This window comes from Lolium perenne, chromosome 7 (assembly GCF_019359855.2).
Source record: "Lolium perenne isolate Kyuss_39 chromosome 7, Kyuss_2.0, whole genome shotgun sequence".
NCBI classification, from domain to species: Eukaryota; Viridiplantae; Streptophyta; class Magnoliopsida; order Poales; family Poaceae; genus Lolium; species Lolium perenne.
In genome coordinates this window covers 325,076,663-325,090,901 of record NC_067250.2, presented here as the reverse complement: position 1 = coordinate 325,090,901, position 14,239 = coordinate 325,076,663, and positions in this window count along the sequence as shown.

Below are 14,239 nucleotides of genomic sequence, written 5' to 3'. Positions count from 1 at the left end.
CTCCATATCCGCAGTGCTTGCGGAGCTATCATCCTCATAGTACTCCATGTAGTTGTCCGAATCCTCTTCCTCGCTATCCATGTTAGTCACAAGGCAATGTGTATATATATGGTGGAAGGAAAACTACACAAGTATCTCACCTTTCGTAGATAGTATCGGAACAATGGTTCATGCCAAGAGCAAGTCAAATTATAAGGGGTTAACTACACAAAAACACACGCAAAAGGCTAACTTCTATATGTGGTAGGTACGGAAGTGGATAGCAAACGAAAAGAACCAAAGGAAGAGTCTAATGTCAAATGTGGGTAAAATCTAAAGTCAAATGTCAATATTGGTGATCTAGATATGGAAACACGGAAACACACACAACAAGATACAATGAGGTTAGCGTGACCAAGGAAGTGAGCAAGTAACAAAAAGGTCCTAACGAAGACTATTAGCTCAGTGTCACGCCAACACAAGAGAGACCGTAGCTTGGTTGCATAAGAAAGAAGCAACAAGATTTGCACAAGATGCCACTCTTCTCTTTTCTCTCTTTGTGCTTAGAAGCTTTGGACTCCTTTGTATCGGTGGCAGACACACTCTTTTTGTATTTATTTTTCTTTTTATCTTTTTTTTCTATGCTTGAAAGCTTTATTTCTATCTATGTCACACTTTTCTTTTTTTGTGTTTCTTTCTCACCGAGCTTGCTTCGGAGCTTTGCTCAACACAAACACACTCTCACGGTCGTGACACTTGTGCAATGCTTCGCAACACTCGGAAAGCCACTATCAATGGGATAGGTACGCAAAGGAAGAAAGTTGGGTTACAAAGGTGAGGCAAGTTATACCTATTGACGTTAGGCGGTGTCAAGCACACGACCTTGCGATGTCGGTGGTGGAGGTATCAAAAGAACCGCTCGGAAATCCGGGGTGCCAAAGTCATTGTCGCGAAGTTGATGTAGGCGCGGAAGCGGATGTCACAACAAAGGCACTCAAAACCAGAAACCGAACAAAACGAAAGAATGCCCAACATTTGAGTCAAAACAGGCGGTCAAAAGTTGTCAACATTGATGTCAAATTTTTTGGCCAAAATAGGGGAATTTTCGGAGAGAATTCCGGTGGAACCGGTCTCTGGGCCAGAATTTTCGGTTTTAAAATCGGCGGGCCAGATTTTATTTTCGGCGCGTGTCGGAACGTGTTACAGAAGCCTTTTCCGGCAAAACCTGAATTTTTTCGGCGGAACCGGAATTGTCCGGCGTGAGGCTGTGTCGGAATCTGAGCCGGTTTCAATTTTTCTCTTGCGCGACCGTGGGCCGGGTCGGAGCTTTATCGATCAAGCGGAAGGCAGCGAGTGCCGTGGGCCTGTGCGCTCGGCGAGGGGGGAGGGCAACGCGCGCGGGGCATGCGCCGAGAGAGAGTTGACTTCCTGTTCTTCAGCAAAACAAACCAAACTTCCTCAGATTCGTGCCACATTGAACGAAATCGATGGGGAAAAGATGGGGGGAACGTAGATCAACACCAATAATACCAGATCTGTGGATCAAAACCACAAAAAACGCAACAAATCCTCAGATCCAAATTTGAGCTATTTTGGGGTATTTTTCAGAAAAAAAATTGGGTGAAAATTTGAGATCAAATTCATTGAAACCTTTGCTCTGATGCCATGTGATGTGGGCTAAGCCTACGAGGGTGGCCCGATCTCACGAATTGACCAAGATTCATGGAGGGAAACACGAGGGAAGGGATGAACACGAAGAACACGATGAACACATACACAAATAACCCGATACAATCCGGTTCGCTCTCAACGGCCCGAACCACCATCCCGATAGAATCACTCAAGAGAAAGACACGAGGTAGAATCACCGAGTGAAAGATCGGTATGCAAATGGTAGAATCACAAACATGAAAGAGTAGTAGCAAAGTAGAGTTCCCAATCGGACGAGACTTGTTCTACTAGAATCATGCAAGTGAAAGACCAATCACATAAAGAGGGCCTTGGATACAACTCATAGATTTGTGTCTAAGAGAGGAGGGGGTTTCCCTAATCTACATAGGGATGGTAGAGGCACAAGCCTAGTTATTCATATCATCAACTCTAACCCTAGATCTGAGCCCGAGGGGTCCTTATATGGGGATACAAGTGGAGGGTAGTTTGGGTACAAGCAAAAGGGTAAAATTAGCGCCTTCGGGGAATTCCGGCGGGAAGACCGACAGCGCCGGGCTGTGCGCCGGTTTCTTTCCGGCGGCGCCGGGCTGTGCGCCGGTTCCATTCTGGCGGCGCCGGTTCAACTCAGCGGATGCCGAAAGCATGTATCGTCAGGTATTCCGGCGGGAGTTTTGGTGCACCGGTTTGTGCACCTGTCTGTTTCAGCGTGGGGACCGGTGGCACCAGTTTCACCAGCTCTTCTTCCGTCTCCTCTTCCATGCCTCCGTGACCTCGGACTTCAGTCCTCGAGCATACGTGGCATCCTCCCTTCCCTCCGTACTTGTCGATGCATTCCTATCATAGACAAAGGACGGAGTATGAAGTAGCATACCATTCCGTATAGGCGATTGTAGGCACGCATGAAGGAGAAGATTCACCTTTTCGTGACGTATTGACGATGACGCACATGATGCGATGAAGACCGTAGGTCGGGATGCATCACTGCCTGTGACCTGCAAAGAATCCGTCCAGAGAAAAGATGAAACATCCAGGGACTTCCTTTCTCGTTGGTCGAAGATGAAGAACTTCTGTGAGGGCATAGGCGATGAAACCACCATGCTCGCCTTCGTAGGTGGTTTAAGTAGAGAAGGGCTCCTGCGGCACACGTTGAGACGCGAGCATGATGCGAGAACTCTTACCCTCAACCAAATGATCTCAACCGCAAGCGCCTACGCAGCAGCGGATGATGATGCTCGTGGTGCACTACAAGCTATCGCAGTCCCTATCCAGCCCAAGAAGAATAACAACAAAAAGCGGAAAAATCCGCCTGATGATCAACAACAAGGAGGATCCGACATGGTGGCCATGACATTTCAGCAGAGAGGTCAAGGCGGAGGCTGAGGCCGCGGATGTGGTGGCGGAGGAGGCAGGGGCCAGTAGCACAGTATGAGGTCACGCCTGCCGGATCCCGCCCTCCCCAGACATATGAGGAGTACAGGGACATGCCTTGTTTAGCTCACCTCGACTCCAATGGCAAATCCACACACACAAACCGCAACTGCAAGTTCGTCAATGACCTCAAGACGGATCCAGAAGCTAGCTACAAGCGCGCCCAGAAGAATAGGCCGCGCGGCAAGGGAGGCAAGGTGAAAGAAGAGACCAAGGAAAGTTGTGATATGGATGAGGATGAACCTTTGCCAGAACCCAAAGGGGATATCGCGGGCAAGTCCAAGAATCCATATGAGAAGAAGAGCGTTGCAGCTTTCCACTCTTTCCTTGGGAGACCATCCGCAAAGGCAAAGAAATCTGCCCTGTGGGCTCGAATGCCATATTGCCGACAGCACTTCAAAGATGTCAAATGGTCGGAAAAACCCATCACTTGGGATCGGAAGGACCACCCAGAGCTAATCCCTATGGAACACTACACTTTGGTCATCAACCCCCGGATTGATGTGTATGACTTCTCCAAGTGCCTCATGGACGGCGGAGCCAGCCTCAACATCATGTACCTGGAAACCTTGAAGAAGATGAATCTATTAGAAACCCAGCTCAGACACAGTAACGTCGAGTTCCATGGGGTGGTTCTGGGTAGGAAAGGAAACTCACTAGGCAGCATCAAACTTCCCGTGGCCTTTGGCGATGTAAACAACTACCGTGAAGAGATGATCAAATTTGAGGTTGTGCCCTTTAAGAGTTCCTACCACATGATCTTCGGCAGGCCCTCCTATCATAAATTCCACGCAAGGGCATGTTACATCTACAACAAGCTGAAGATGCCGGGACCAAACGGTACCATTACCATCCACGGCAACTACATGAAGGCTCAGGAGTGCGAAGAAGTTGAAGCCGCATTCGCGGAGTCAGTCCTCAACGCAGAAGAGCTAACGGATCTAAGGAATAAGGTGGATCTAGCTGAAATTTCTGCTTCCATGGGGGAAAGAAATACTAAGTTGTGTGATTACACAAACGCTCCTAATGATCATTTTATTACTAAACCTATCACTACACCTAAAATAACTGCTGAAATCTTTGAAGTAAGTCCTGGGTTATTAAATCTTATAACTAGGGAACAATTTGGCGGTAGTACTAGTGAAGATGCCTCTATGCATTTACATGATTTCTGTGAAATTTGTGATATGCAAAATTTAAAAATGTGGAAAACAATGTTGTTAAACTTAAATTATTCCCATTTTCAGTTAGAGGAAAAGCTAAAGAATGCTTATTATCATTATCTACTGCTAGTATCAATTCTTGGGATGATCTTAAAGAAGCTTTCATAAAAAAATATTACCCACCTGTTAAGATCTTATAGAATAGAAATAGAATCCTATCATTTGGACAAAATGATAATGAATATGTAGCAACAGCTTGGGAAAGAATTAAAAACATGCTTCGAACTTGCCCATCACATGGAGTTAATGAATGGACTATCTTACACTCTTTTTATAATGGGTTAAATATAATGTCAAGAAGCATGATAGATTCTGCTGCGGGGGGTGCTTTTATGAGTAAAACTGTGCCTGAAGCTAAAGCCATATTAGAAAGCATGCTACATAATCATAGTCAATGGCACACTGAAAGAGCACCTAATCCCAATAAGAAAGTGCATTCGATTGAAGAAGAAAATCCTCTATCTAATAAAATTGATGCCATACTTGCCTTCATAGCCAAACAAAATAGTGACAATGTTCCTCTACAAGAATTAGTTGGAAACAACAATGAAAATATGGATGTTATTTTTATAAGAAACTTTGGCAACAATGGGTATGGGAACAATTACAATAATTCATATGGCCGGCCACCTTATGTGCCCAACAAATGTGCTGGTGGTAATAACTCTAATGAATTAGAAAACACCATTAGATCTTTTATTTCTACACAAAAAGAGTTAAATAAAGAATTCATAGCAAAATTTGAAAGACAAGATGCTTTAAATGAGAAAGTTGAGAAGTTTTGTCTTTCAAAAACCTCCTACAACAAAAGAGCCATGAAGAAACTATTAAATATGTGCAAGAAGTAATAGATAAATCTTGGGAGGCTTTAAATGCTATGGATGAAAAAGAAATACTTATGCTTGCTAATGATAAACAAATTGAAGAAGTGAAAATGCTTAATGAAGTAAGAGAACCACTATTAGATCTTGATAAATGTAGCTTGCATGAGTTGATTGCTATTCTTGAGAAATTCTCTAAAGATCCCACTATTAATGTTCATCAAGCTGGTTTTGGTTCTTATATTGCTAACTATGTCATCAAAGAAAAGATACAAAGATACAATAATGAGGCTATGATACCACCTAAGCTTGGGGATGCTTGGATCCCCAAGATTTTAATTTCTATTGACAAAGAAACACACCATGCTATTCTAGATTTAGGATCTAGTGTTTCTGTCATATCTAAAGAGCTATTTGATTTGCTTAATCTTAAAAATATGGAAAAATGCTCTATTGATTTATTACTTTCTGATGATTCAACCAAAAAGGCATTAGGAAGAGTTAATGATGTTATGGTTGAATTGCCTATGACATGTGTACATGTTCATTTTATTGTTATGGACATGGGTAGCAATACCTCTAGTCCTATAATCCATGGGAGACCTTTTTTGAGAACAACAGGAGCTATCATTGATTCTAAAGAAGGGAATGTCAAATTCCAATTCCCACACAAGAAATGTATGGAGCACTTTCCAAGCAAGAAGGAGGTAGCATCATTTAAGCTACCACATAATTTCCATACCACTTGAAACAAGTAAGTAGGCCTAGCTATATGGCTATAAAGAAAGCGCTTTACAGGAGGCAACCCGAGATGTTTTTATATTTGGTTTTTGTTCTACATGCTTTCGGTAGCATGTTAGTTTTTTTAGTTTACTCTCTGGTTTCTAAATCAAGTATCAAGCTTTTAACCATTTGGATGTTTAAAGTTGCAAACAAAATATGGAGTTGCTATTTTCTGCGCTGCACTTTTTAGTGCACGATTTTTCTGATTTTTTTGGTAGCTCCTAAAATCTTCCTAAATTCACAGTAGCTGTAAATTTTCATCCTATATATGCACGTAAATTGGTTAAAATTTATGACATGTTTAAGTAGTACTAAAAATTCAGTTTTGCTGCAGCAAAAATTCTGGACAGATTCTGCCTTTTAATGTTAGATCCATTCTTTTGAGTATCAAAATGATTTTTGCTTGGGACTTTTGATATGCTAGAATGAGTAGAACATTTTTCTCTCTCTGGTTCATGAATATATAATTTTATTTATGATAAAAATAGCAGCAAGCATGATTTCTTTGTACCACTAATGTCAACCCATAGAAAAGAATGGGAAGAAAAGTTTGTGTTGAAGTTTTTTCACAGGGAATGGAGGAATATCACACTGAGATTAATTCAAGTATGGTCAATATCATAAGCTTGGGGATGCCCATGAAACACCACTGGACTCATTCTTAAACTCCTGGTTTGAGCACCTCTAAACTCTGTTTTTTTAGCAACATAGAATTTTCGTGAAAACTTGAAGCGTCCTTGTTTTATTTGTATCTAGTTTTGATTTTTAAAATGAAAGGACCATCATATTGAATGTTCGTAATGCATATGAATGAGCTACTGGACCAAAATCTCTTATCTCTAAATGATCAAAGAAAATAAAGTTGCATGATTATAAAAGAAAAGGAGGAATGCCAATTAAAAGCTGAATCTTATTTTGTGTATGGTATTTCTAGTTTCCCATGCTCTATTGAGTGATGATTTGCTATGTGCCTTATTCAGTGCTACTTCTCACTAGTATACATAGATGTTTAATTTTAAGTATCATTGATTGATGATGAATAAATAGCTCTATGGATACTATTGCATTCTTCTAGATCTCTTGCTAGCCAAAGAAATGAATTCTCACACAAGCATAGACTTGTTTCCAAATTCCACTCAAACCCAAATGTCTATCATATCTACCTATATAGCACTTGCTATTCCAAGTATAATATGTGTGTTATGCCTCCAACCATTTCAAAATATTCCTGTTTGTGTAATTCAAAGCTCATAGGAAAGTAAGGTGTGGAAGGAAAATACCACTATGCACGTCATGGGTTTGACTGATTATGAGTAATGAGCTAGACCTTAACCATGCTTACATGGGGATGTCTTTCAACATTGCACCATTAAGGTTCTGTACCTTGAAGTTGATTGTCATTTCTTTTGGGTTAGTTGATGGTTATCTCTTGTGAAAAGAAGGGGATTGTCAATATAAAGACTAGATTATGCATATTCTTAGAGAAGAGCAATGGGCCGCTAACTAGAAGCCATGCTAACATGGTGAAAGTTTCAGCACAAGCATCCTCGAAATAGGAAGAGTGAAAAAAAAGACAGAAAAAGAAAAAAAAAGAGAAAAAAAATATATGTGTGAAAAAACTAAGAGAGAGTTAGAGAGGAAGCTCAAAAGACTGTTGTCCTTGTTGTCTGGGTATGGATGGCTTAAGATGAAGCTTATATCAGCCGATTTTGCCTTTTGTACATGCGGCAAGGAGGTACCCCATTGCGATACTTGGTTGAAACAATATGTGAAAGGTCTATTGGCAATCCGAAGGTTATTAGCAAGAGGTGTAATCCTTAGCACCAGGAGAATGAGGCAATATTTACTTATAAGAGGCCAAACTCATGAATCTTAGATACCCCTGAAACAAGGAGATGCATGGTACCCCATCCTTATGAGTATAGTTGACATGAATTGCATATCTCAAATCTCACTGTTTTGCTCTCTTTACTTTTTTATTTTGTTGGAGGTCTAGCACATATATTTCCTGCTTACTTTCTTGTGTTCAAGCGTCAAAAGAATCCAAAGAATCAAAAGAGAGGACAAAGAGTCTTCCAAACAATTCTATAGGATTCTCCTAAGCATGCTTTATGGTTCATGTTACTTATCATTCATGTTTCATACAATGCTATTTACTATTATGCATGCTTTGTAGAATGTAAGAGTTATCACTTTATAAGTTCATATTACTTATTGTCATTCTTTATTGACTGAACCTTGTGATACTTTGCATGATTATTTAGAAGCTATATAATAAACTCCAAAGTTCATGTTAGTTTTATCACCTTTATGCTCGAGGACGAGCATAGGTTAAGCTTGGGGATGTTCATGCTTGTAAAATGCATACATGAACTTTGTCCTTTATCATATTGAATTCCCACATATTTGCAACATATATGATGATAATACCATGTTTTACATTGATTTATGGGGATTTACCAATGATCCCCTTTATTTGGTTAATAACTCCGCAGAACAGGAATTCCCTGTTTTGTGTATTTTTCACTTTCAGAGACCTATACGGAGTCAAATTGAGCTGGGATTTTTGGAGCGTCATTTTTTCATCGGGAGAAGCACCCTGGGACCTAGAAGCACACCTGGAAGGGCCTGAGGCCCAAAAGAGCCCAGGTGGCGCGCCCAGACTAGGGCGCGCCACCTGCCCTCTTTCGGCCGTCGATCGTCCAAATCGCGTGATCTTTTCACCCACCGACGTATTTTGACCTAAAAATCACTATATATATATATGACCCCGAAGAGTTCTCGGGAGGAGAGCGCCGCAGAAGATAGAAACACAAAAACAGAGACTGCAGCAGCGAAGATTGGAGGGGGAAACTCTGGCGGGATCGCCGCCAGAGGGATCTCCCCCTTCTCCAACGTCTTCATCATCATCACCATGATCAAGGGGGAGTAGTCCACCTCTGGACTATGGGTTTGTGGCAGTAGCTTGATCTATTTCTCTCATGTTCTTCATAGTTCTTAGTGTCATATGAGCTGCCCAACATAATTATGGCCAAATTTGTAATACCTATGTGGTGGATCCTTATTCTATGATATTGTGCTATGAGATCTGATCATATTATGTGCAAGATGTATTGATAGATGCATATTATGTACCCCGTTCTTAAGTATTGGTTCTGATCCAACTTTTATGCAAGAACGTGTGTGGGGTGATGTGTGTATGAGATGGAGTAGCATGGTTTTAGTGATTGAATAGTGACAACAAATTCATGATCTATTATGGTTTTGCCTTTTCTTTTGCTACCTCACTAGGGATAAAGTGAATGCATGTGCTATGTTCGTCACGTGACAAAAGTGATGATATTGTTTGTTCAAGGTAGCATATTTGATATTCAAACATCATGTCAAAGTACTTATGGCTATGCTGTGTTAATTCTTAATACAAGATTGCATGGAGTTTTCCCTTTCTTGTGGAGTATAAGAGAGATGTGTTGCATCATCTCTATGTTAGGACGTGATGCCCATATGAATGAGTATCTTTCACATGTTATTATTTTGTTCTTCATATCTCATTGATGAATCGTTATTGTCCACTACAACTTAAAAGAGAGAATAGTCAAGTGAACCCATGAACCCCGGTCCACTTTTTACCATAAGAAACATCTTTATATTGCTTTTATCTTACTTTTTATTTGCTGCATTATTTTAATCAGAAAATACAAAAATATTTACTTATCCTATTTGCATCCAAAACCCCAAAAACAATAAACCCTTTTATTGTTTTTACTTAGTTACTTTATTTTATCTAGTTTTACTTATTTTATTACTACTTGTGTTTTATTTACTTACACGAAACCTTGTGCTTGACAACCACACGGTGGAGTTGGGGACACAAGGCTTTATTTTACTTTACAGGATTGCTAGAAGAAGAGAGGGAGAGATACCTCTTTGCGCAGTTCCCCGAGAGTTCGATATAACCCTCGAGTCACCCTTGTGGGGAAAATTGCTTCCTAGACTACACATTTTGCACTTGGAGTCCCAACGTATCAAGACCCTTTTACTGGTGCTGTCAAGCTCCATCAACACCACAAATATATCAAGAATAATGCATGTGCATGGTCAATGTGCAAACAACTTGTTTGAACATCCGCCAAATATGGAAACACAAAAACTCCAAAATGTGAGAAGACCATGATGTCCATCTCATGTAGAAACTCATGTTCATTATTGCACTCAAAGCATCAGAAAGATAAATTGTTCAACATCCTTGAAGCAATAAGAGGAGAATTTGGCAAAAACACAAGAGGAAAGGTGTCCAAAATATCAACAACATGTGTGCAAATAAACCATGGGAAAGAGAAATTGGTCCTCATATTCGTTGCAACACAAGACATATCCATCAAAAAGTTCACCAAAAGAACTTATGCACAACCGTGCTTGCCAACAAACCAAATAAAAGAGAAATTGTTCAACTTGTTTGAGGCAACACCAAGTTCAAGAATTTGACAACACTTGTGACAATGCATATCCAATATTGCATTATGATTGCAAACAAGGCATAAGAAAGAGAAATTGTTCAAAATGCTTGTTGCAACACATAAAGCATCTATAATCAAGATCATGGGAACATGATTGTCACAAATGGTAAGAAATGCATCACCATGCTTGCAAATGAACCACAAGAAAGAGAAATTGTTCGGCATGTTCAATGCAAGGCATGGGAAAGGTATTAGAGCCGGGTTCGATCTTGAACTCACTTATATTATGCTCTCAAGAGCTCTTTTTTTCAACTCATGCTCAATCGAGGTTGACATTATCTTTGCGTACCTACACACACAATAGGCAAAGCAAAGAACGTGTGTGCATGGTATATGAACACATCATCCATCATGATGTTCCATTTCTTTTGCACATCACCATTAGCATTAAGCAATTTATCATAATAGATATGGTGAGTATGCGGGGTAAACATGTGAACATGCTCAACATGGACAAAGGCAAAATCTCCATTATTTGAGAGAGCTATGGGGGCAATCTCATTTACAAGCATATTAACATTATTGCAAACCAAGCATTGGAAAGAGCAATGGTTCAACATTTTGGTTGCGTTAATGGGAGAATATTGCAAACATCTTGCACAAAACATGTTCAAAGTTTTATCATTGTTGTCGACAAACCTAGGGAAAGAGCAATTGTTCATGAAGGTTGTCACAACATAACAAGCATCATTATTATCATTGCAAGCAATACATGGGAAAGAGCAATTGTTCAACATATTGCAAGCAATAGGAGGGAAAGTGAAACTCTCATAGAATGGCATGGTTATATTATCACAAGCAACTAATTCCACATGATCAACATTGGTGGTATCACAAGTATCACATGTGAATGTGAAAGAAGCATATGACATAGCAATTGTATCATCATTAGCATGCATGCTCTCATCAATCTTCATGTCCACTAGTGGGATCATGGCATCATCAACACCTTTATTGTTAGCTTTGTAGTCCCACTCATTTGAAGTAGGTGTTGTGGAAGTGGTAGTAGTGGTAGGCTCCATGTGGCCGACATACTCATCTTCATGTAAGCATGGTGTGGCATCATATTCATCCACCATGTAGAACTTCTCCATTATCGGCGCTTCATCATCCATGGAACCTAGTACAACATGAGAAAACACAATAGAGGTAGAGGTTAAGTTGTTAGAATGTGAAATGGCCTCCATGGACCTATCAACTACCTCTCTAAACTCACTTGGTGTATCACTCATGTCCTCCAAATGGAAGCACTCAATCTCACATATGGGGTGGAAGTCACTCAACTCACTAGCACTCTCACTCAAGTGGGCTAAGTGGCTCTCATGCTCACGTGGAATTGGTACCATCTCATCATTCAAGCATATAGGAGTAGGCTTGATTTTCTCATCTCCATGCGCCTCCATTGGTGAAGGGAAAATCCCATGCCCACCATTCTCAACTCCATTCGTCTCCTTGGTTGAAGGGAAATTCCCATGCTCAACCTTCTCAACTCCATTTCCTTCCAAGTGGACACCATGTGATATTGTCATAGTTTGGTTGAGAGCTAGGCTCGAATCAATGTCACTCTTGACTTGGCCTTGGTTCAATAGGCACTCCGATGTCATGTGATATTTTCTCTTGCACGTGGCACATAGGAGATTGGGACATTCCCATGACTCATGACCTTTGCGGGAACACTTGGTGCAAATAGGACTTGGACATTTCCATGGGTCATGACCTTTGTCATTGCACTTATAGCATGTTCGATGGGGACAATCCACAGAAAAATGGCCTTATTGATTGCAAGTAGAGCACATCATGTAGTTTCCCGTGTCGAGGTTGTCCTTATACTTGTTGATGGCGTCTACGAGTTGGGCCATTTGATTGCGCAATTGGTGATCTTGATGTTGACGATCATGTGATTTGGAGGTCTTCTTCTTGGAGCTTGAGCTTCTTGTAGGTGCCATTGTGGCGGTGGCGCAAGGCTTGGTGGGCACCATATGGTTGGTGTTGTCAACTATGGTAGTCTTGGCCGCTTCATGTCTAGGCTCTTGCCTTCTTGCATCATCACCATGTCTTGAGTGGTGTCGTCGAAGATCCTTGGGGGATGTTTCTCGATGGTGCTTATGAGGTGACTTGTGTCGGTGATGGTCATGTGGGGACGCATGTCGATGACGATCATGAGGTGTCATATGGCAATGGCGATCATGAGGTGATGTGTGTAGATGACGATCCTCGGCATGCCTAGATGATGGCTCATGTGCCTTAGCACTTTGCTTGTGGCGCCTTCTTGAACTCGAAGAAGAGTGTTGATGAAGATCATGTTGTGGACGCTCTTGATGATCCATATGATGGGCTCGATGTAGATCATCATGTGCATATGCACTCTTGTTGTGGCGTCATCTTGATGGTCCTTGATCTTCCTATGTTGTTCAGTTGGCAAATGTGGGGAACTTGTAGGCACCAGTCTTGTTCATGGTGGAGTTATTATCGGAGATCATGGCTTTATAATATTGCTCTTCTTCTAGAAGCTTCTCGTAGAGCTCGTAGTCCATGTACTCATCCATGTTGTCGTTGGAGTCGAAGTGAGGTTCCACCATGGTGTCGATGTCGTACTTGTGGTGTTCCACCATGTCATCGTTGTCGTAGTTGAACTCTTGGTGTAGCTCCACCATGTCGTTGTTGTCGTAGTCGTTGTCGTAGTCGAACTCGTGGTATTGCTCCACCATGTCGTCGTTGTGGAACTCGTGGTGTTGCTCAACCATGTCGTCGTTGTTGTACTCGAACTCGTGGTGTTGCTCCACCATGTTGTCCATGCTTGATGAGCCATTGTCGTTGTAGAGCTCTTCCATGTCATTCATGTTCGTGACTCTTGAGGAGCAATTGTCGGTGTCGAGCTCCACATGGTCCTCCATATCCGCGGTGCTTGCGGAGCTATCATCCTCATAGTACTCCATGTAGTTGTCCGAATCCTCTTCCTCGCTATCCATGTTAGTCACAAGGCAATGTGTATATATATGGTGGAAGGAAAACTACACAAGTATCTCACCTTTCGTAGATAGTATCGGAACAATGGTTCATGCCAAGAGCAAGTCAAATTATAAGGGGTTAACTACACAAAAACACACGCAAAAGGCTAACTTCTATATGTGGTAGGTACGGAAGTGGATAGCAAACGAAAAGAACCAAAGGAAGAGTCTAATGTCAAATGTGGGTAAAATCTAAAGTCAAATGTCAATATTGGTGATCTATTGATATGGAAACACGGAAACACACACAACAAGATACAATGAGGTTAGCGTGACCAAGGAAGTGAGCAAGTAACAAAAAGGTCCTAACGAAGACTATTAGCTCAGTGTCACGCCAACACAAGAGAGACCGTAGCTTGGTTGCATAAGAAAGAAGCAACAAGATTTGCACAAGATGCCACTCTTCTCTTTTCTCTCTTTGTGCTTAGAAGCTTTGGACTCCTTTGTATCGGTGGCAGACACACTCTTTTTGTATTTATTTTTCTTTTTATCTTTTTTTTTCTATGCTTGAAAGCTTTATTTCTATCTATGTCACACTTTTCTTTTTTTGTGTTTCTTTCTCACCGAGCTTGCTTCGGAGCTTTGCTCAACACAAACACACTCTCACGGTCGTGACACTTGTGCAATGCTTCGCAACACTCGGAAAGCCACTATCAATGGGATAGGTACGCAAAGGAAGAAAGTTGGGTTACAAAGGTGAGGCAAGTTATACCTATTGACGTTAGGCGGTGTCAAGCACACGACCTTGCGATGTCGGTGGTGGAGGTATCAAAAGAACCGCTCGGAAATCCGGGGTGCCAAAGTCATCG